This window comes from Leucopleurus acutus (assembly GCF_964270905.1).
Source record: "Leucopleurus acutus genome assembly, chromosome: 6".
Classification (NCBI taxonomy): domain Eukaryota; kingdom Metazoa; phylum Chordata; class Mammalia; order Artiodactyla; family Delphinidae; genus Leucopleurus; species Leucopleurus acutus.
This window is the reverse complement of record NC_139149.1, coordinates 59,686,311-59,708,927: the sequence shown is the minus strand read 5'-3', so window position 1 is coordinate 59,708,927 and position 22,617 is coordinate 59,686,311.

Genomic DNA, 22,617 nt, shown 5'->3' with positions numbered 1-22,617 from the left:
GAAGGCATTTGCTGACCTGATAAAAAGAACAGAAACATATGATGTTCCTCTTTCTACTCCTTTTCTTCAGCATCTTTCTATTCCCCTAGCCTAGTTTAGTATCGGCACATAGCCGGGGCTCAGTCAATAGTTGCTGAATGAGTGAATGAATGAATGAATAAGTACTAGGGGCAACAATTGCACTACCTTACCCAGGCATCACCTTGAATGTGGATTTCGTGGCTCGTGCTGCAGCAGCCATCTTGCCACAGTGAAGGAAAGGCTGGGCATCCCAGATATCTACTGAGCTGCTGAACCAACATCCAGCATCCATTCACGTTGCTATGTGAGAAAAGCAAACCTCTACAGGTTGCTTGGTTACTTGCAGCCAAAACATCCTAACCGATACGGGGCTCATATTCTTTTCATGGTTGCCTCCTTGCCACGTACTGTGTTCAGCCACACCTCGCTTGTGGGTGCATCTCCATGGTACTGAGAGACTTCACAGTCCATGTGAGAGAAAACTGGAGGTTTTTCTAGACCTATACATTTCTACATTAAGTCTTTTGGTGTGACCCAGTTGTTCACAAATCTGTCTGAAGACTGCAAATAAAAGATTTTAATGCAATGTGTTAAGTGCTGTATAGCAGTTTTGATAAAGCACCAAAAAAAAAAAAAAAGATTGCTACTAATACTAAACAATCTTAAATGTGTTGCATTCTTTATCTTCAGCAATGGGGAAATCCCCACCCCCTTGCTTTCCTGACACTTCCTGTTTCGTTCTGACAGAGGAGGCCAAACTCTCTTATTCTAACTAGGTTTCTGTCATTGGCAAGTTTTAGAAATAATGTCACTAGGGAAATGACCAGTAAGTGAAATAAACTCTCCATTGTTGGGCTTCCCCGGTGGCGCAGTGGTTGAGAGTCCGCCTGCCGATGCAGGGGAAACGGGTTCGTACCCTGGTCCGGGAGGATCCCACATGCCGCGGAGTGGCTGGGCCCGTGAGCCATGGCCGCTGAGCCTGCGCGTCCGGAGCCTGTGCTCCGCAACAGGAGAGACCACAACAGAGAGAGGCCCGCGTACCGCAAAAAAAAAAACAAAAACTCCATTGTTCTATTTCCTCATGGGTGAGCTTTATAAATTCAAGACCCCCCAAAAATTAGTTCTCATTCAAGTTGACTCAATAAGAGCAGATCAAAGTGTTTGTGTAAACAGCTAATTTACTCCAGGGGAAATCTATTCACCGACTTTCCTGCAACTTTTCTCTCTCTTTCTTCCTCACAACAGCTCTTCCTCTTTAATCCCACCACAGAACAAGACCATAGATGGGACTCTTCAACATTGTGACAGAGAAGATCGACAACCTGACGGATGAGTGGTCAGCTGGACTTTCATTTTTGTCCCGTGGGGTCTACTGAGACAAATACATCCCACTCAGTAGATATCTTGTTTTCCCACACCTTTAAATAAAATACCTGTGATAAATGAGAGTACATGTGTGAGCACACATTTATTAGAGGAAACTGGGACACTACACCCCAATGTTTTATTAGTATAGATTGGTTCTCTCACATTACTCCTTCATCCATATTTCTTGAGGATAGGTCAGTCTACAGGTCTCCAAAAGGTTAAAGTAAAGCAGCTAGGATTAGAAATTGCACTTGGAGTACCACATGCCTTCTTGACATAGAATTAACTTGACCTATAGGGTCAAGTGTTTACCTTTCACCCAGAAAGGAAGAGTCTATGGTCACTACACAAGATTCATCATCTGAAGATGTAGGATGATTGAGGGAATCCTGAAGCAGGTATTATATATTAACATTTGTAGTATGACTATGTTTATATGTTTATATTTTGCATGAATGAATCATTGACTACTAAAAAATTACTGTGTGATCGTCACCGGAACCCAGGCATTACACAGTCATTGCCTTATCCCAAAAGATCAAATCTCAAGTGTTAAGTAGTGGCACAGTGGTCCTTCAAAGGCCTTCTGGCAAAAAAGTTTTTTAATGCAGCGAACCATTAAGAAAGGTTCTGAAGTGACAGGTAAGAGGGGGAAAATTTCTCAAATGTACGTGCCTGAACTTTCAGGATGAGGAAAGAAAAGAATGAGAGAACAAGGTAGGAAACTGGAGATCCCGGATGCTTGGGTCTGCTGTGTCCAGTGGGCTCAATGGGCAAGTCATCTGGAGTGGGACAGATTGTTCCAGGCTGTGAAAACTGCCAGATAACAGGATTTCTGGGATTTCCTCCTATTCCCTGGGGCAAGCTAGAAATGTAACTCTAAGCTGTCTTAGTAATGGGATACAAACTGTGTGTCCTTAATCAAAGAAGGCAAGGGTCTCATCTTTATCCATCCAATATTGACTAGAATTCTAGAGAAGTAGCTCTTTCTGGGGAAAAAAATTAATGGTCAAAAAGTTTGTGAAACACATTTTACTTTCCCTGAAAGATGATAATGGACAGAGCAAATCAAAAGTCTTAAAACAAATTTGATTTGAAAAAAATCTTGTTTTACCCAGTATTTCACATTTATTTGATTCACAGAAATTTTGGGGGGAATCATTGGTATAGACTAATGGGTAATAAGGCCTCTTTTCTCGTACTATCTCCACATGCTTCTAGACCCATCACTCAGAGATGTGCAAATGTAAAGCAAGTATTCTAGCTGTCCTTGGGAAAGACCAAAATGCACAGGATTCTGACTGGGAAGTTAAGAGTCTTTTTCAATAATATCAGTTGGATGTGGCTTTTCATGAGACCTATGCTTCTGCAGATTGTTTCCTTTAGGAAAAATACGAATTTAGGGCTTCCCTGGTGGTGCAGTGGTTAAGAACCCGCTTGTCAATGCAGGGGACACGGGTTCAAGCCCTGGTCCGGGAAGATCCCACATGCCGCAGAGCAACTAAGCCCATGTGCCACAACTACTGAGCCTGAGCTCTAGAGCCCGCGAGCCACAACTACTGAGCCCATGTGCCACAACTACTGAAGCCCATGCGCCTAGAGCCTGTGCTCTGCAACAAGAGAAGCCACTGCAATGAGAAGCCTGCGCACCACAACAAAGAGTAGCCCCTGCTCACCGCAACAAGAGAAAGCCCGCACGCAGCAGCAAAGACCCAACGCAGCCAAAAATAAATAAATACATTAAAAAAAAATAATAAAAAAAAATAAATACGAATTTACGCAACATAGACTCCACATAGGCTACAGGAAGCGCCTTCATGCTGGAAGACTGGAATTGCCAAAGCCAAAACTTGACCCCTCGGCAAAAGCCCCAAACCCGAGCCATTAACCCAAACTGTGGGAAACAGATGACATCAGATCGTTGAATTCTCAAGTCTTTTATATGTCAAAGGGCAAAGTCATAGGAATGGAGCTGCCCCTAAAAGAAATAAATGTGCTCAAGTAACCATAACCTTGGAAGAGAACAATTTTTACGCAAAGAAAGAAGAGGTAGCTCGAGTTAAAAGGAAGAACCTTTTCCTTTTTCTTGATCTGTACAAGGCTGGGTCTGGACTCCAGTGAGGGCAGCATAAACATGCCATGTACGGGAAGGGCGGCTGCCTCCTGTTCACAGAAGATAAGCAGGTCCTGCACATGGTGGTTGACAGAGCCTAAGAAGAAATGTGCCCAGGTGGGCATTCCCGTGAGGGATGGGGTGATGGATTTTCAGAACCATCCTGTCTACCATCCTGACCTCGGGGATTTAAGTCACTTCCCATATTCCTAAACCCTCAAAAATTATAGACTGCCCTCACTTTCTACTGGGGGATTACAGGAAGGGTCTATATCCACACTGAGGATGAAATAGGATAGAGAAAAACAAAAGAGCAGGACACTGGCCACAAGGGGAGGAGCAGAGCAGTGGTCCAGAGCCAGACGACTGGATTAGGCACTAAAAAACCAGAAGCGAAATGTGGAAATTACAAGACTTTTTAAACAGAATGGGGCCTCAGACAACTGTGACAGAAACACCAGAGTGATGACTCTGGAACATTCGGGATACACGTTCAATACAAGACATTGTTCATATATTTTTCTGACAAATAAGAAAACAGCAATGGTTCTAATGAAAGTATCATCTTGATAGAAATGTCTGTTATTATTCTTCATGTCCAAGGATGACAATATGAATGTGGTGGGTATTTCTGAGTGTTCTGGAGGAATTCCAAAGAAGGGATTAAGGGCAAGAAAAATATGAATGTGAAAAGGACAGTATTTTAATCCCACATACACCTAGGGACGACTGCCTTTATTTCACTGTTGATAATGTATCGTGACTCTTTTTCAGAATCACTTGAAAGTCAACAGTATGCTGCACATTTTGTGTTCGATCACCCCAACTTTGATTGGCAGACCTCTACACCTTCTCACTCACAGAGTATTACATTTTTAAAGCATTTTTAAAAACTAAAACAAAGGGCATTCTCCAATAGTCCCAGAGATTTGTTTGCTCTTCTCTACTAAAAAAGGCATTCTAGAATGTCAGGCCCACAAGAGCCTCACCTCTGATAGAAAAGTATTCTCTTGTCCAAACACAGATCTACTACGGATTCTCTGCTTTTAAAATTACCATTATCATTTTAACTGTCATATGTAAAGAATAGTAGTGAAATAGCTGAACAAACTGAACATTTTGACTTATTAAAGAAAAGAAGTAAGTAACTCTGTAAATACAATTTAAAATTAGCTGGAGCCAAGGCAAAACCAAGCTGCTTTTATGGTTGTGTTAACATTTAGGACACCGTGAATATTAACTCAGAGTTTGCTACTCACTGGGGAGTTCTGTGGACCAATTTGCTTAAATTCAGAGGCTAAAACACCTTTTTAAAATGTCAAGTATGTATAGGGAAAAAGGGAAAGAGCAAGGTAAATGCAATTAGCAGAAATGGAAAATTGGGGAAAGTGAAATTTTGGCATTTGTATTTTGACCTCACATAGAGATAAATAGGGCTGTGAGTCAATGAGCATAAGGACTCTGAATCCAAGACTTGCCTTACATGACTGTGCTCTAGAAGCTTCCATGGGAGGTACATGTGCGATCAGCTTCTGATTGTACTGGCTGCCTCAGGCTTACCAGCAAGGGACCTATGTGAATAGCTTTGGTGTCCCATGTTCCAAAAGCTGCATGCAGGGCATTATGTTTGAAGCCCACTAACCATACAGTTTTTAATCTAGAATGAGTTATTTACATCTTAAGTAGTAATAAGTAGTATTTCAAAATAGCATTTTAAAGACACATAATGAGCATATTGAAAATAGCATTTAAAGAGACATAATGCTACAAATAACAAATGCTGGAGAGGGTGTGGAGAAAAGGGAGCCCTCCTACACTGTTGGTGGGAATGTAAATTGATACAGCCACTATGGAGAACAGTATGGAGGTTCCTCAAAAAACTAAAAATAGAGTTGCCATATGATCCAGCAGTCCCACTCCTGGGCATGTATCCAGAAAAAAAAAAACATAATTCCAAAAGATACATGCACCCTTATGTTCACAGCAGCACTTTTTACAATAGTCAAGACATGGAAGCAACCGAAATGTCCACCAACAGACTAATGGATAAAGAAGATATGGTACACACACACACACACACACATATATATATATATATATATATATAAATAATAGAACACTACTCAGCCATAAAAGATGAAATAATGCCATTTGCAGCAAGATGGATGGACCTAGAGATCATCATACTAAGTAAAGTAAGTCAGAGAAAGACAAATATCATGTGATATCACTTATATGTGGAATCTAAAATACAACACAAATGAACATATCTACGAAACAGAAACAGACTCACAGGCATAGAGAACAGACTTGTGGTTGCCAACGCGGGGTGGGGGGGCGGGTGGCCTACTGTATAGCACAAGGGACTATATTCAATATCCTGTAATAAACCATAATGGAAAAGAATATGAAAAAGAATATAAACCTCTATATCTATATATAGAGATAGATAGAAATGAATCACTGTGCTGTACACCAGAAACTAATACAACTTTGTAAATCAACTATACTTCAATAAAAAATAAATTTTAAAAAATAAAATAAAGAGACATAACGATCAGCTACATTGATTCTACGGCACACCTCTGAGGGTCTCTATGGGATTTTGTTTACTTTTCTTGACGTTTAAAAAATTTCTTTTGTCTTTGTACCTCAATTTTTTCGGGGTGGTCCTTAAATGACAAAACAGGTCATTTCTGAGGAAGAATCACAGTAAAGAACTAGGAGATTTCATCCACTGAAGTCTATCAATGGCATCTATTGATTGAATAATGGCCGCAAGGAAAGCTATGAAAACAACCCAGACTGAAGGCTATGGGGTAGGGCATTTGTCAGTGTGAAAAGATCCTAAAATGCACATTCCACTCTAGGAGTTTATCGTAAGGAAACAATGAAGGATTATGAAAAGATGTAACAAGGGGGTTCTTGGCAGCACTATTAATAATCATAAACATGGAAGGCAACCAAAAGTTCCAGCAATAGGGGATTAAGAAAATAAATCATAGTATATTTAGACAATAAAATAATCTGCCAGTCATTAAAAATAATGTTGGAGAAATGTCTTTATCAGCAGTAGAGAGCTGTTTACGATACATTCATAGGAGAAAACACAGACTACAAAGCAGAACAAATAGCACAATACTATTTTTATTTATATATATGTGGGTTGAAAAGTGGAATCACATGCATCAAGGTGTTAAAGTGGTTAACTTTGAGAGGGTGGAAGAATGGGATATTTTTATTTCTCCATCCTTTTGAACTTTTCTGTAATGAGCGTATATTACTTTTACAATAATGAGAGGCAAACATTTTTAATAGCAAATAATAATAAGCATCTCAAGAATCTGAAAGATTCATTTGCAGTTAATATTTTAGAACTTAACTATACTGACATTCTTTATTTGTGACAATGACTGAGGGGCCTCCTGGCATTTGGAAAAGGAGGGGTCAAAATGCTGGACCATCCACACAAGGAAGAACACAAGTCCCACCAATTGCTGTTTTTGTTTGTTTTTATTTATCTGGCAGTGCCAGGTCTTAGTTGCAGCACGCGGGATCTAGTTCCCTGACCAGAGATCGAACCCGGGCCCCCTGCACTGGAAGCATGGAGTCTTAACCACTGGACCACAAAGGAAGTCCCCAACTGCTGTTTCTTTTTTCTTTTTCTTTTTTTTTTTCGGTACGCGGGCCTCTCACCGCCACGGAGCACAAGCTCCGGACGCGCAGGCACAGCGGCCACGGCCCACAGGCCCAGCCACCCCGCGGTACGCGGGATCCTCCCGGACCGGGGCACGAACCCGCATCCCCTGCATCGGCAGGCGGACTCCCAACCACTGCGCCACCAGGGAAGCCCCCAATTGCTGTTTCTTGCTGGGTGTCTATGCACAGGGAGTGGAGATGCACACATTTGACATAATACTGTGATATTGTGCAGAGATTCCTTTCTCTTTTCACAATGTTCATTAATGCTATTACATACAAAACTTATCTAGAATTGAAGAAATCAATGACTTACTATACAAATCCCTTTGGAGAAACCGGTGTAAATGACCTGAATTGAAGAAACCAGAGAAAACCTAAATGTGAGAACAGAGTTTATTCAAAGATGAATGAAACGGCCCTTGCTCTTAAAAAGCACATGGTCTATACAGAAGGCTAAAGATATCGGGTTGAGAAAAGCAAATACAATAAATGAGACGTGTGTGTGTTGTGTGTGTCTGTGTGTATGTGTGTGTGGAAGAGAGTGAGAAGAAATTGAGATTAAGGAAGCAGCCTGGGGGAAACAAATTTATAGCAGTAAGAAGAGCTCTGCTGAGAGAAAATGCTCAAGGAGAGGGAGTGTGACAATGAATGCCCAGGGAATGAGAGCCTCAGCCCCTTGCAGAAAGTTTGAGGAGGGAAACCAACACCACCAAATCAGGAAAAGCCAAATCTCTGCTCTACCTAACTTGCCATGGCAAGGCTGGGTATCTCTGTAGATCAGGGTACTTTGCCACCATATAGTGCCCAGCTGGGAGCTCCCCGAGCTGGCCTCCGTAACCCCGAAAAAGGCACTGCTCTCTGCCCTGAGCAAACCAAAGAAACTCAGTCACCAAGTGTCCTGGGCAATCTTGAACCAACTCCTAGCCGCCCTGTGGTGACTCCAAAGTAGTGCCAAGGGAGCATCAATTTCCCCAGACCTTCTCAAAACCTCTCCAAAATTCCAGAATTAATTTGGTGCCCAGAGAATCTCTGGACTTTGAAATCTTGATTTAAGATTGCCAGTCAGCGATACCCACTGCATGATGGTGGTACCTATCCATCTGTCTATCCATTTGTTCATTCAATCAACAAAAATATACTAAGTAACCTAAGTGCCAACTCTGGGAATACAAAAAAGAGGAAGACCCAATGTCTACCTCCAGATAGGACAGATAGGTAAACCAGTAAGTACACTAAGGATTACCAGCACCGTGAGAGAAGAAGAGATGAGAATGAAGAAACAGACAGCTACGTAGACACAAAGGAGGAAGAGAAGTCCTACCTGGGACAGTCAGAAAAAGCTCCCAGGAAGAAGTAATTCTCCAAAGATGGGTAGGCAGAAGATGTAGGGAAGCTCACCTGAACCCTTTGGGTCTTCCCAAGTATGAGTCATACTCCATGGATTCCCAGTGACTGAGACCCAGCCTGACCCAGCTAAGGAGAAAATGGGAATGTACTGGCTTGAGTACCTGAAGGGTAGGAGTGTGGCTGAGATGCTCAGAGTCAGGGACTCAGCCCAGCTGGACTCTCTTACCTCTGCCTCCCTCTGTAAATCAGGTTCTTTCTCTCCTCCCATTGCCTGGTTTTCTTCACAGAACAGACATGGCTGCTGCAGCAACGGACTCACATCTCCCAGCTTTTCCTCAAAAGAAAATAGTTCTCTGCTCCCAGGTTTAGTTACTGAAACCCCAGGAGAGTTTCTGATTGGTTTCTTGAGTCACCCACTGGGGACTCATCACTGTGGCCAGGGCAGTGGCTACTGTGATCACCCAGCTTGGTGAGGGGCCTACCTTTTGACCAATCACTATGTACAGGTAAGAGGGATTATATAAACATATGAATTCCCCATAGGATCCAGGTGGGGTAGAGAGAACAGCTTCCCCAAAGAATGAGAGTGCTATTCCCAGAAGGCAGGAGGAATAAGTACCAGGAACACAAAAGAATAAATATCCACCCGCCAGGACTCCCCCAAACCAGTCCTAGTTTCCACGTGGGGACAGAATTTCCTGTTCCAGGGTTCACATGACAGCAGTGAGGCTGAAACCACAAACCAGCTGCGGGAGCTGGCTTCTCCCAGGATGTAGGTGGTGCAAGTCCCTCTGGATGGTTGAGGCAGAGCCAGATACATCACCACTGGAGCAGGGCAGAGAGCAAAACTGCCAGCCCCGAAGGCATGCTGGGCTTCTGCCAGGGAAAACACCTAGAATGCCCATATCTTCAAGGCCATCAGCTGTGGCTGACCCTGAAGAGGATGGGCTAAAGGGTTGTGGTGAGTGCTCATGGTCACAGAAGCAGTAAGACTCTTGTGGGGCTGGGGATGGAGGTGGGGCTGTGAGAGTGGGGAGTGTCAGAGGTGATGGGAACTGGAATGGGCAGCACGGTTTCTGGGGCAAATATTAGCTCCCTAGCCCCTGGTACCCAGGCAGAAGGGAGGCTTTCCGCGTGTCCCTTTTTGGCACCACGCCTCACAATCCCTCATGTGCCCTTCCCCACGTCACAGTTTCTCTTGATCACTCATAACTATCCTTCCTACTATATATTGTCCTTACTTCCCTTGTTTACTCTCTGTGTCCTCCACTAGATTGTAACCTCCACGAGGACAGGGATTTTTGCCTATTTTGTTCACGTCTGAATCCCCTAAGACAGTGCCTGCCATATAGTAGGCCCTCAATATTTGTGAGATTGATTTTTTTTTTTTTTTTTTTTTTTTTTTGCGGTACGCGGGCCTCTCACTGTTGTGGCCTCTCCCGTTGCGGAGCACAGGCTCCAGACACACAGGCTCAGCGGCCATGGCTCACGGGCCCAGCCGCTCCGCGGCATGTGGGATCTTCCCGGACCGGGGCACGAACCCGTGTCCCCTGCATCGGCAGGCGGACTCTCAACCACTGCGCCACCAGGGAAGCCCTGTGAGATTGAGTTTTGAAGGACTGAATTCCCAAGAAAGAGACACAGTCTCAAAAGGGAGATTGCCATCTGTTAGAGAGAGAACTTTTCCCCGCTCCATATGTCTTCTTCCACGTGTAGCAAGCCACCTAGCATAGTATTCCTGGGCACTCCTCTCCAATTCACTCCTCCCCTGGGAAGATGGAGTGATGTACGCATCAATGCATCTGGGACAAAGAACGAGGCCTCCCGTCACCCTCAGGAGCAAGCTGCCCCCCAGGAAGCACAATTTCTGCTCTGTTCCTACTTTCTGTGATTTCCACGGAGCAGGCTTGTGGTCCAGCACCGCGACGGGTAGGAGCACAGACAATGCCTTCTAAATCCTGCAGCTATAGGTTCTATTTCCAATACCAGCTTTCTCAGTAGTAAAGGTGCTAGTAGCATCGGATTCTCTGGGAAACAGACCTTAAGACTCTGAGATTTGCATGCAAGAGGTTTTGGAGAGACTACCCTCAGAAGCAACCAAAGAAGAAGTGATGGACAGGGAGGGAAACTGAACTGCAATATAGTAGCAGCCTAAGACAATTACACGGAGCCCTAGGGCAGACTTGGGCTGCTGGGCCCATGACCCTTTTCCTCTCCTTGACCAACCATGGGAGGTGGACAGCCTCCAGGCAGGGGGCATAACCATGGCCGGGAGTAATTCCCTAGGAAAAACTCAGCTGGGAGTCACCAGCAGCACACTCTGGGTCCTGGGAGGGGGGGTCCTTTGTGAGCACCACAGAGTCCATCTCCACACCATCCACTTTGTTGTATGATGCTGAGTGTGACAACAATGGCATATTAGCTACAATACGGAGTGGGGAGGGAGGCTGGGAAGAGAAAGTTTTGAGTTTAAGCCTGTAAAGGGGAAAGTGAGCGACAGAAGACACCACCCAAGTGACATCACGTGCACACAATTTCAGGTGGGTCAAGGAGAACGCTTCTTTCTTCCACTGGCTCAGGAAGCGCAAAGCAAATCCCTTGAGTTGGGTTTCCAGATTCTACCCTCCTCCATCTCCAAAGAGGAGTAAAGAAGGATTTGCTGGCTGGAAGGTTCTCCTCACCCCAGAGAGTGTCCAGTTGTCTTCACACATTACAACAACTACTATGGCTTAGTTTCTCCAATGAATGTCATAAAAGTAATACAGTTCTTTCTTTCTTTCTTTTTTTTTAGGTTTTTGATTCTCCTTTTCCCATGCTGCTACAGACTGAATTGTGCCCCCTCAAAATTCATACATTGAAGTCCTAACCCCCAGTATCTTAGAAAGTGACTATATTTGGAGATTGGGACCATTAAAGAGGTAATTAAGGTTAAATAAGGTAATAAGTGCAGGACCCTCATCCAGTATAACTGGTGTCCTTATAGGAAGAGAAACACACACCAGGGATACGTGTGTACAAATGAAGGGTCACAGCAAGAAGGTGGCCATCTGCAAGCCAAGGAGAGAGACCTCAGGAGAAACCAAACCTACCGACATATTGGTCGTCAACTTCCAGCCTCCAGAACTGTGAGGAAATACATTCCTCTCTTTAAGCCACCTATTCTATGGCATTTTGTTACGGCAGCTCTAGCAAACTAATACACATACCAATCTAAGGCTTTACTTTCCTGTTTAAACACCAGACTTAATGTGTTCAATATCTGCCTCACTGAATGTTTAGGGAGAAAAATGCCACTTGAAAGAGCAGCACTTTGGAGACAGGCCCCACTACCACTCTCCTTGGTCCTATAATCTTCAGCAAGCCTTTTAACTCTTTGGAGCCTCAGTTGCCAGACCTGTCCAATGGGCTTAACACACAACTTTAACACACTGATCTATGTCACAGGAGCAAGAGCTGCACAAGATCAGCTGATTTTACTGATCACTTCTTCAAGTAGAACTCTTCCTCGCCTTACGATGGGGTTACATCCCAGTAAACCCATCGTGAATTGAAAATATTGTAAATCCAAAATGCATTTAATACACTTACCTACCAAGCATCAAAGCCTAGTCTAGCCTACCTTCAACGTGCTCAGAACGTTTACATTAGCCTACCGTTGGGCAAATTCATCTAATACAAAGCCTATTTTAAAATAAAGTTTTGAGGGACTTCCCTGGTGGTCCAGTGGTTAAGACTGCACTCCCAATGCAGGGGCCCTGGGTTTGATCTCTGGTCAGGAAACCAGATCCCACATGCCGCAATTAAGAGTTCTTATGCCACAACTAAAGATCCCTCATGTGGCAACGAAGATCCTGCATGCTGCAACTAAGACCTGGTGCAGCCAAATAAATAAATAAATATATATATATATATATATATATATATATATATATATATATTTTTTTTTTTTTTTTTTTTTTTTTTTGCGGTACGCGGGCCTCTCACTGCTGTGGCCTCTCCCGTTGCGGAGCACAGGCTCCGGACGCTCAGGCTTAGCGGCCATGGCTCACGGGCCTAGCCGCTCCGCGGCATGTGGGATCTTCCCAGACCGGGGCACGAACCCATGTCCCCCGCATCGGCAGGCGGACTCTCAACCACTGTGCCACCAGGGAAGCCCCCTATATATATTTTTTTTAAATAAATAAATTGTTAAAAATCAAAGATAATGGGTACACAAAAAGAAATTGAAAAACATGAAGACATAAAACATTAGAGGCAATACCAACAATAATTTGACAGTCGCTTGCAATTTAACTGTGTGGAGATCATAGTTACAAAAGAATCATGACGCTGATTTTATTGTGGCTCTTTTTTTCTTTCCTCTGATAGTGAAGATTATTGACGTATGTTAACCAGATTTATAACATTAAATTTCAAAAGCCATTTGGATGATTTAGAGGGGTTTTTTTTAGAGGGTTTTCTTAGAAATCTACTTACAAATAATAACAAAGCTTTAGACCAAGGTATCTATCAAGATGAACTATCTAGAGAGAGAAAGGAGAAGAAAAACAAAATTAATTGAACTTCTTATATTTTCTAGGCCCTATGTTCAGCACATTACATGTGGTATTTTATTTAGTCCTCACAACAATTCAGTTAGCTAGGTATTATTATCCTCATAAGATTAAGTCTATATTAGGGGCTAAATAATGTGTTCATGATCTCCCTTTTCAAAGGAGAAAGAACTGGAGTTCAAAATCAATGTCTTTCAGTTCATGGTCCATGGCTTCTTAGATTTCTTTTAATAAATGGCAATATGGTGATCATGGTCAAAATAAAGATTATGATATTAACCTCGAGGAATCTGTGACCTCAAATAACCAAACATATATCATCAACTTAACATTCTAAGATAGTGTTTCCCAGGCTATACGAAGAACAATAGTCTTTGTTAATTTTCTATGTTTTTAAAAAATTGTTCTATGGTCAACTCTGTTTTGGTAAGTGCTGCATTTTACATCCCCTTCTTGGAGATTCATGGTGCTCATCACCATATTAAGGGCTCAGAGAAAGATCTCCTTTTCATCAGGTAGCTCCAGTATTCCCAGAAACACACTTTGGGAAACCGTGTTCTAAGGCAGTATCTAACAAAGTCCAATTACGGGAATAAGACGGACAGCTCTGTTGTTTAGAGGAGGGAAAGACAGATTGTGAGCTAACGGGTTTGGAACTGGGACTTTATCTACGCCTAAGGGTCTAGACAAGAAGACGATCCAGGAAGTGAAAGGCATTCTCCAAATAGCACGAGAGAAGACCTGTTGGTGGCACAGAAGGGCATCAGCTTGGCTGAAGTAAGGATTGTTTCTGGGAAACAGCTGGAGGAAGTGAAATTAGGTAACCAGAGTTAGAGCATGGATGGCTTTGCAGGCAGGTCAGAGGACACTGGAATTTTCCCTGTAACAGGGTTACCAATGACACCCTATCAGTGCTTAAGGCTCTACAGCTTTCAAGGTGCCCTTTCCTGTCTTATCTCACACACATTATCACAACAAGGGACAGACGGGGTAGGAGGTAACTGGAGGAGTGGGGCTCTGTACTCAGGCTCCCTCCAGGAGAAAGGAGTTTATAAGGAGAGAGCCCTTTACCTTTGGTCACTGCAAGAACATTCTGCAACTTCAAGAGTAAAGGATCAGTAAATTACACGTTACTTGATTATCTCATTTAATTATTATTTCATTAATTCACTCACTACAGCACTGTGAGGTGTTGGCACTTCCCAGATGAGGAGACTGAGATTCAGCGAGTTACATAAGGTGTTTAGACGCTCCGGAAGCCCAAGCCAGGAATCACAATCAGGACGAGAGCAGAGGCAAGGAGAGGAGTGACTTACAGGTCTGTGGAATTATGGGAAGAAATCAGGGGTGAAGAAAAGACTGGAAAAAGCCAAGTAGAAAAGGAGCTAATTGAGTATAAGGGGTTCTGAGAGGTGTGGGGAGGCTGGGCAAATGAGGGCATAGGTGTGGTGAAATGGAGAGTTCCTTGTCTAAGACTGTGAGCAAAAATGAGGGATAATTTGAGGGAATTATCCTGAGATAGAGAGGAGAGTAAATGTGGGAATCTCTGGTTGGCCTCAATCTAACTGGCCAAGGAGGTGAAATAGTCCACTAGGATAGAGGAGGCGTCACCAAGAGGAACAGGAGATGCTTTGCCTATGAAGCTGAACAGCAGGATACCCTCACGAGCAATGCTCTCCAGTCCAGGATGGATGTAGTGATTAGTGGGTCTTGTTTTCCCAAACTTCCAGAAAAGTAAAAGAGATCTAGGGGTTTGTGAATGATTCTGGGATCTCATAACCCCCTAGGCCTGCCTGTATCACTGCATCATTTACACTCTGAACCAATACCCCTGGCTAGACTGATAACTTATCTGGTCTCCACCAGATCAACCTTTTTGGCATCAGGGACCGGTTTCGTGGAAGACAATTTTTCCATGGATGGGGGTTGGGGATGGTTTCAGGATGATTCAGGCACATTACATTTATTGTGCACTTTACTTCTATTACTATTACGTTGTAATATATAATGAAATAATTCTACAACTCACCATAATGCTGACAGCAGGTGGAGTTCAAGTGGTAATGTGAGCGATGGGGAGCAGCTGTAAATACAGATGAAGCCTCGCTCGCTCACCCGACACTCACCTCCTGCTGTGTGGCCCGGTTCCTAACAGGGCACAGACCAGTGGATTAGGGACCCCTGCACTAGATGATAAACTCCTTGAGAAAGGGACCCTGTCTTAGTTGACATGGAAGCCACGATGATTTGTACTATGTCTGGCAGATAGGAAGCATGCAATGAGCATCTAAGGATGGAGAAAAGTCGAAGAAGGAGAGACTGGCTGACCCTGGGGTCAAGACTGGATAAAGTATCTGAGCTGCCCAAGAGGGGATTCATCACTGAATGAAAGGAGAAAGCTCGTGGTCCGAAGGGAGATGAAATTGCACTGGAACCAGCTCACACTAGCTCCTAAGAGTAGATTTTGCATCTCTTCCCAACTGCGTGTCAGTGAAATCACATTGGCAGCTTAAAATCAGCAGTGGTGTGAGTATTTACACCATGGTAATTGGCAAATGCTACATATCAGGGCTTCTTTTTTCTGAAGAGGTGGCTGTTAAAGAGATATTGGCACACCACTGTATAACACCCAGACTCGTCACAGGTGGAACAGTAGAAGTGATAATTGGAGACTGCAAACAGTGAAGGGGGCCTCCACGCAAGACAGCAGCCCCAGGTCCCCTCTGCAGAGGACACACATACCAAAAGAGTCACCCAGAACCAATTCTCATGCTTTTGTTTTTAAGGGCAGGGGTGAGAGGAGCTCCTGTCTTGCTATCTCATCTCTTCTGTCTGTTATTATGACACCTGGAAAGTGTACAGATGAGGAGGAGAAGTTAAGTAAAGACAAGAAGTATAAAGACGAGTTGGTTTACTATCACGTTTAATTATCTGGGGAATTGTTTTGGTTTTGGCCTTTAGCTTTTGCAAGGGGACAGAAATAAGAGAATGCTCTTGGGAATGTGCACATGCACAGACCAGAGAAAGGAGGTGATACAGACAAGACTTTCAAGGGACACATCTGATGCCCTCCTGTGCTTAAGCACTGTAACCCTTTGGCAGGAATGGTTGAAAAGTGTCTACACCCCCTTACCCAATACAGACAATATTCCAAACTTTTTCTCACAACTCACCCAGCTCTATGTAACCCTATCTCAGTCATGCACACTAGCGTGGACTCAGAAATCAAAAGAAATTAGAGCTGAGTTGTGGATCATACAAGGTTTAATGAAGGTTCACAGTCCTTCCCAGGGACCATCTTCAGTCTGATAATTAGGAGCTACTACGTGAATGAGTATAAGCTTTACATTGGAACGGCCAAGGCTATTCTGTGAGGAGTGAAAGGATTTTTATGCTTATCAATTGATTGTCAGAGCGAATTCTTGTGCCAGCAGCACACACAGGAACTGAGACCCAGTGACAGAGCAGCATGTTTGTGGTCAGGCCCGGCTGCTGGAATTTTTCACTATTGTTGTCCTAGGCACGTATTTTATGTGCTGATAATTTTGAGTGAAAAATAAAAGCTCTCTTCAAACAAAAGAATGTTTATGTTCAAGAGTGATAAAAAAGAAGTTATTAGCCAGGAAGTGTACATTATTAAAACAAGGCAACTTGGGGCATTAACCCAAGAAAAAGTTTGCATATCACAGGTAGTTCACTTAAAATGACTCTTGAAACCGACATGGCTATTTCAATTTAAAATGGACAGTCTGAGATCTTCTCCTTCACCAATTTAATTTAAATTTTAAAAATGCACTGAATAGTTTCAAGGAAAGTATGAAATTGAATCAAAAATTATACCAGAGTTAAATTTGACTGTTTAAAAAAAATCAGTGGATAGTTAATAATCCGTGATATTTAGAGTTGAAAATCTGACATTTCTTTATTGCACTTCTGTTATTTGATGCCTAAGCAACATATGGTATGTACAAAATGTATTATAATGCTAGAATAACACACCAAGTTTTAAGTTAATATAATCTACTCACTCACATTTTCTACCAGTGTTTAAATGTTCATTGAGTTCCTAAGGAAAATTAGGAATAAGTAGAATAGCAATTCTTTTTTCTGGACTTTAAGGGTGTTTCAAGTATGGGCTTCCCTGGTGGTGCAGTGGTTGGGAGTCCACCTGCCGATGCGGGGGACACGGGCATCTGCCCCGGTCCGGGAAGATCCCACGTGCCGCGGAGCGGCTGGGCCCGTGAGCCATGGCCGCTGAGCCTGCGCGCCCGGAGCCTGTGCTCCGCAACGGGAGAGGCCACAACAGTGAGAGGCCCGCGTACCGCTAAAAAAAAAAAAAAAAAAAGTGTTTCAAGTAAATAAACATTAAATTTTGTTTGACAGATGAAAACTCTAGTTAAGTGATATGACAAGGCTATTCAACAGTTTGGGTGAAAATGTTTAAATGCAATGATGAATTAGTGGTCCTGATCCTTATATCCCTACTCAAAACACTAAACTTTTCTTAAGGGGTAGAGTTTGAAGATTAAATTCAAAATGGCACAAATTTGATTCTGTGATTCCAATTCCCACCATGTAGTCTAAGAGAATAATTCTAAAAATAGAAGATGCTTCATGCTCATAGATGTTGATCCAGCATTATTTATAATCTAAAAGTGTTAAATGACTAAAACGTCCAGTGATATTTGGGGATGTCATCTTGAATATATCAGTGCTATGGGATGATTTGTGAGGGGTTCTTGCTTAAGAGAGTCACATAACTGGGAGGTACCAGGCCCCGCTGTGAAGATCATGGGATCTGGGTCATTTCTCCAAGGATGCTTAAAAAGGTCAAAGACAGTATATCTTTTTTTGAGATAGCAAAAGGTGATATTTTGATGTCTACAGCCACCTCTGATTGATTCCACTTGTTAGTTTTAAAAGCATAATCAAATAAGCCTACATAATTAAGAGAATGCCTGCAACTTTTGCCAAAATGTCAGTGTATTATAGAGCTGACTCTAGTTAACCAGAGAAAAGGGAGTACAGAAAGAGGTAGTAAATTTCCTGTTCTCAAATTGTTTATGCTCCTGTTAGGTTAGCACACTAAATTTTTTTTAATGGTAAACATTGGAAAAACATCATTTCAGGGTACTTTAAAATATAGTATAAATGAAACTCATCAACACTGAGAGGCTTTCGCATAAAAGGGCTAATCAAAGGCAGGCGGTGTAATCCAGGCCCGCGCACCAGGGCCGGGAAGCAGTCAGGACTGCGCAGAGCTCGCTGCTGCCCTGTTTCTGTAAAGTTTTAAGGGACATGAACAAAGTACAGCCCTCGTCCAGCCAGTGACATGTTTGCTCACTTCATAATCTGCTTCCTACATAAGCTGTTACTGAATGGAAACCAAATGGACGCGCAGCAAGTCTGTGAACAGATGGTGCTTCTGTGTGATGAAGAAAAACTGAGAGCAGAGGGACAGCAAGTTTAAAAAGGTGGCTCTGTCCCCTTCCCCCACTGTCGCCTAGCTTCCTCTTCAACCTCCTCGGGTAGCCCCGTCCTTCTCGGCGGCTCCTCCCACCTTTGTTAGGATGAAAGACGTTACAGGTTAGAGAGAGAGAAGATGATGCTTAATCCTAAATCCCCTTTGTACGTTTCGGTCGGGCTCTTGTCTCCTAAAGTAAACTAAAGAGGCAAAGGCAGCTGGAAAATGGCAGCAAGGCCATACACAAAGAGCACCCGGCATATGGTGCCCTTCCCTTCTCCCAGGCTGGTTGAGTCTCCCTGGTCATGCTGGGGGCTTGTTCTTAAATATCATTCGGATGCTATTGTGTGTCTGAGGCCCGGAAAAATGTGACTGGCTTGCTGAGCTGGAGGGAAGAAGAATCTAAAAAGGATTTATGGAAATGCCTGGAAATTTTGCCAAAATGTCAGTGTGCTAATTGTATGTTGAACTCCATCTGAGGCAGCTCCGTCTCTGTGTATGGGTCTGAAAGTGTGTGTGTACTTTCTTGTTACCCTTTGCTTCTTCTTGCCTTGTCTTGGATTAGGATTCTATAGCATCACAGTAAAAGCGGTGTGGTATGTGTTATAATGAGAACATTATGCTAGTGACAGTGACCACACAAATCACATTTTCCAGGGTAGTTCCTATTTCAAACATTCTGTTTCTGTGCATCTATTTGGGACTCTCCTACTTGTCAGACCATCTGTTGCCCAGGTTTCTTATTCCAAAAATAGATGGGCCCTTGTTTATTATGAAACAACTATATAGTAGGCAAGAATAAACACTGTGGAAAGGAAGGGAGGGAGATATGAATGAGTGAGTGAATGAATGAAAGTGCTATACTAGGAGGTGTCCAGGAGGCTTAACTAGTTGTGTTAGCGCTTGACCAAGAAAAGTAACCCTCTGTGTCTTTGGTTTCTTCATCCAGAAAATGTCTAGTCAAACCTAATGTATTTCTGAGACCCATCCAGACCCAAAAATCTATATTCTAATAAAAAAGGATTTCATCCAACATTCTTAACCTCTTTTTCTGAGTTCCTGGTCTGATGACTTCATTGTGACTAATCAGATTTACCAGTCCTCTTACACGAACATAGGCAATGACATTTAAGTTTCTTTATTTTATGGTAGGCGGCAAGTCCAAGACTGGAAGACACTCAAAGAACAATCCACAATGGCGGGGGAATATATGCAGAAACTAGATGATTTAGTCTTACTGTGTTTCTTTAAGGGGAAAACAACTATTAGCTTTAAGGCAGAGGGGATGCCAAGGTGTAGAGGCAAAAATTAAAGGAAACTTAGAAAAGAATTTGAATCGATGATTTAAGAATAATATACTAAGTGAATCGAAAAACATAAAAGTGAAACACGAGCAATTTGGGGCTTGCATGGGACTGTTCTATAATGAAGACAAGACATCTGAATTTATGGCCAAGGGAAGAATGCCTTGTAGTTAACTGCATGCACTCAAAATGTGGTCCAAGTTATAAAAAGAAGCATTGAGGGGTCTTTTTGAACATTTTTATTCTAATATTTAATTTTGCTAGAAAGAGTGTTGTAAATCAAATACAGTAGTTAAATTAAAGCTGGTAGATATGTAAGCAATGCATTCTTTCAGAGCCCAGGGTCTCTTAAGGGCCCTCCAAGCTGGCGCAGGGTAAGAAGCCCCTGGCAAAAGAACCAGCACCTTCTCCCCTCAGCACACCCTTGCCCCCAGCAGGGTGAAGAAGAGCTCTCTGGGGACTAGGGGGAGGAGAAGGAAACCAGAGTGGGAGCAGGGGGGAGAAACCTGGGTCTGTGCACAGTCAGGGAACATCTCCCAGAAAGGCCTCCACAGTACTAGTACATATGCAGCGGAACACCAATATTGAGTAGTGTATGCTATTTGCTACATTAGCAACATAATTAACTCTTTAGTTACTTTTTAATTAACTTACTTTTTTTTTAAAGCACTTACTCTTTTTTTTTAAATTTATTAATTTATTTATTTGGCTGTGCCGGGTCTTAGTTGCAGCACGTGGGATCTTTAGTTTTGGCATGTGGGATCTAGTTCCCTGACCAGGGATGCCCACTGGACCCACCGTCACCACCGTCAGACAAATCCCGTAACTTACTCTGTTTGTATTTGACACTTTGTATTGATCAGTTGGAAAACAGATAAGTTTATTCAAGGGGATTTTTTTTTCTTTTTTAGAATTGATAATTTTTTAAGCGAGAATGAGAAAAAAAGAAAAAGGAAAGAAAGGAGGAGGGAAGAAAGGAGGGAGGAAGGGAAGAAAATGTGCTGCAACCCTTCCGCCCCCCTGTGTTAAAAGCTTCATGTTTTCTAAGTCCAGGCTCAGAGTATGGTTTCTCGCTAAAATCCTGGGCTGTGGCCCTGGCCAGGAGAGTAAACTGCTGGTCACCAGAACATAATTCTGAACTTGTTCTTTAATATCTGCTGAAGTTCCCAGGGCAGCATCCAGGCATAAAACAAAACGACTGAGTTTTTGTGTGACACTGAAGCAAAGCAAGGAAATAGTCCTCTGCTACTCTCCACTCCCCACTTCCTGCCTCCCGGGAGCCCCCTCCTTGCTTAGAAAAACTCAACAAAAAGAGAAAATCTTTTTTTAAAACATAATCCTATGTTAGTCCGCATTAGACTTTGTACAATTTTACTAGCTCTGCCATTGATCTAAGTGTCTATTCCATCTAAAATAATAATAATAATATCTATCATGTATTAAGCACTTAACATGTGCCAGGTAGTGTTCTAAGCACTCTACGTGCAACTCCATAGGGAAGTTAGCAAATATTAGTCCTATTTTGCAGATGGAGAAATTGAGGCAAATGAGGTGAATGACTTGCCTGGGTCACAAGACCAGGATCAACCATAGGCATTCTGGCTGCAGCGTCTGTTTTCCTAATCAAGGAGGTTGAAATCTTTTTGCAAGAATTAAGCTTCCTATTTTCGCTTATCGTCTTCTTGGTAAACCATACAGAATGCTTCATCCCTTCAATGAAATCCGGAATCGGGTAAATATACAGAGTAGCTCAAAGACATTCAATTCCAAGAAAGCTTTGGAAGTGCATATTTGGTCATTTTGAAGGACTTTCAGCAAAAATTGCTAGTGTTTTAATCTCTACTCCCATATGTTCAAAATAAAAAGCTTTTATTAGAGCAGGTCATTGAAGTAAGATACACATTTTTAAAAAAAGAAAAAAGAAGGAAGGAAGGAAGGAATGGCTCTGGGTCTCCTGAATGACCCAGAGCCATTGTCTTGGAAGAAAATGATAACTAGGACTACAGATATCAACAGTTTTTAAAATCTCAAAAGAGTGTTTGAATTTAGTTTGGATAGTTTTTTGGGGGTTTTTTAAATTTATTTTTGGCTGTGTTGGGTCTTCGTTTCGTGCGAGGGCTTGCTCTAGTTGCGGCAAGCGGGGGCAACTCTTCATCGCGGTGCACGGGCCTTTCACTATCGCGGCCTCTCTTGTTGCGGGGCACAGGCTCCAGATGCGCAGGCTCAGTAGTTGTGGCTCATGGGCCTAGGTGCTCCACGGCATGTGGGATCTTCCCAGACCAGGGCTCGAACCCGTGTCCCCTGAATTGGCAGGCAGATTCTCAACCACTGCGCCACCAGGGAAGCCCTAGGTTTTTTTATTTTATTTTATTATTATTTTGTTTTTTCTGGTTGTGTTGGGTCTTTGTTGCTGCACACAGGCTTTCTCTAGTTGTGGTGAGCAGGGGCTACTCTTCGTTGCGGTGCACAGGCTTCTCATTGTGGTGGCTTCTCTTGTTGCAGAGCACAGGCTCTAGGTGCACGGGCTTCAGTAGTTGTGGCACGCAGGCTCAGTAGTTGTGGCTTGGAGGCTCTAGAGCGCAGGCTTAGTAGTTGTGGCGCACGGGCTTAGTTGCTCCGCGGCATGTGGGATCTTCCCGGATCAGGGCTCGAACCCGTGTCCCCTGCACTGGCAGGCAGATTCTTAACCACTGCACCACCAGAGAAGCCCTAGTTTGGATAGTTTTGACATCTACCTTTAATCAA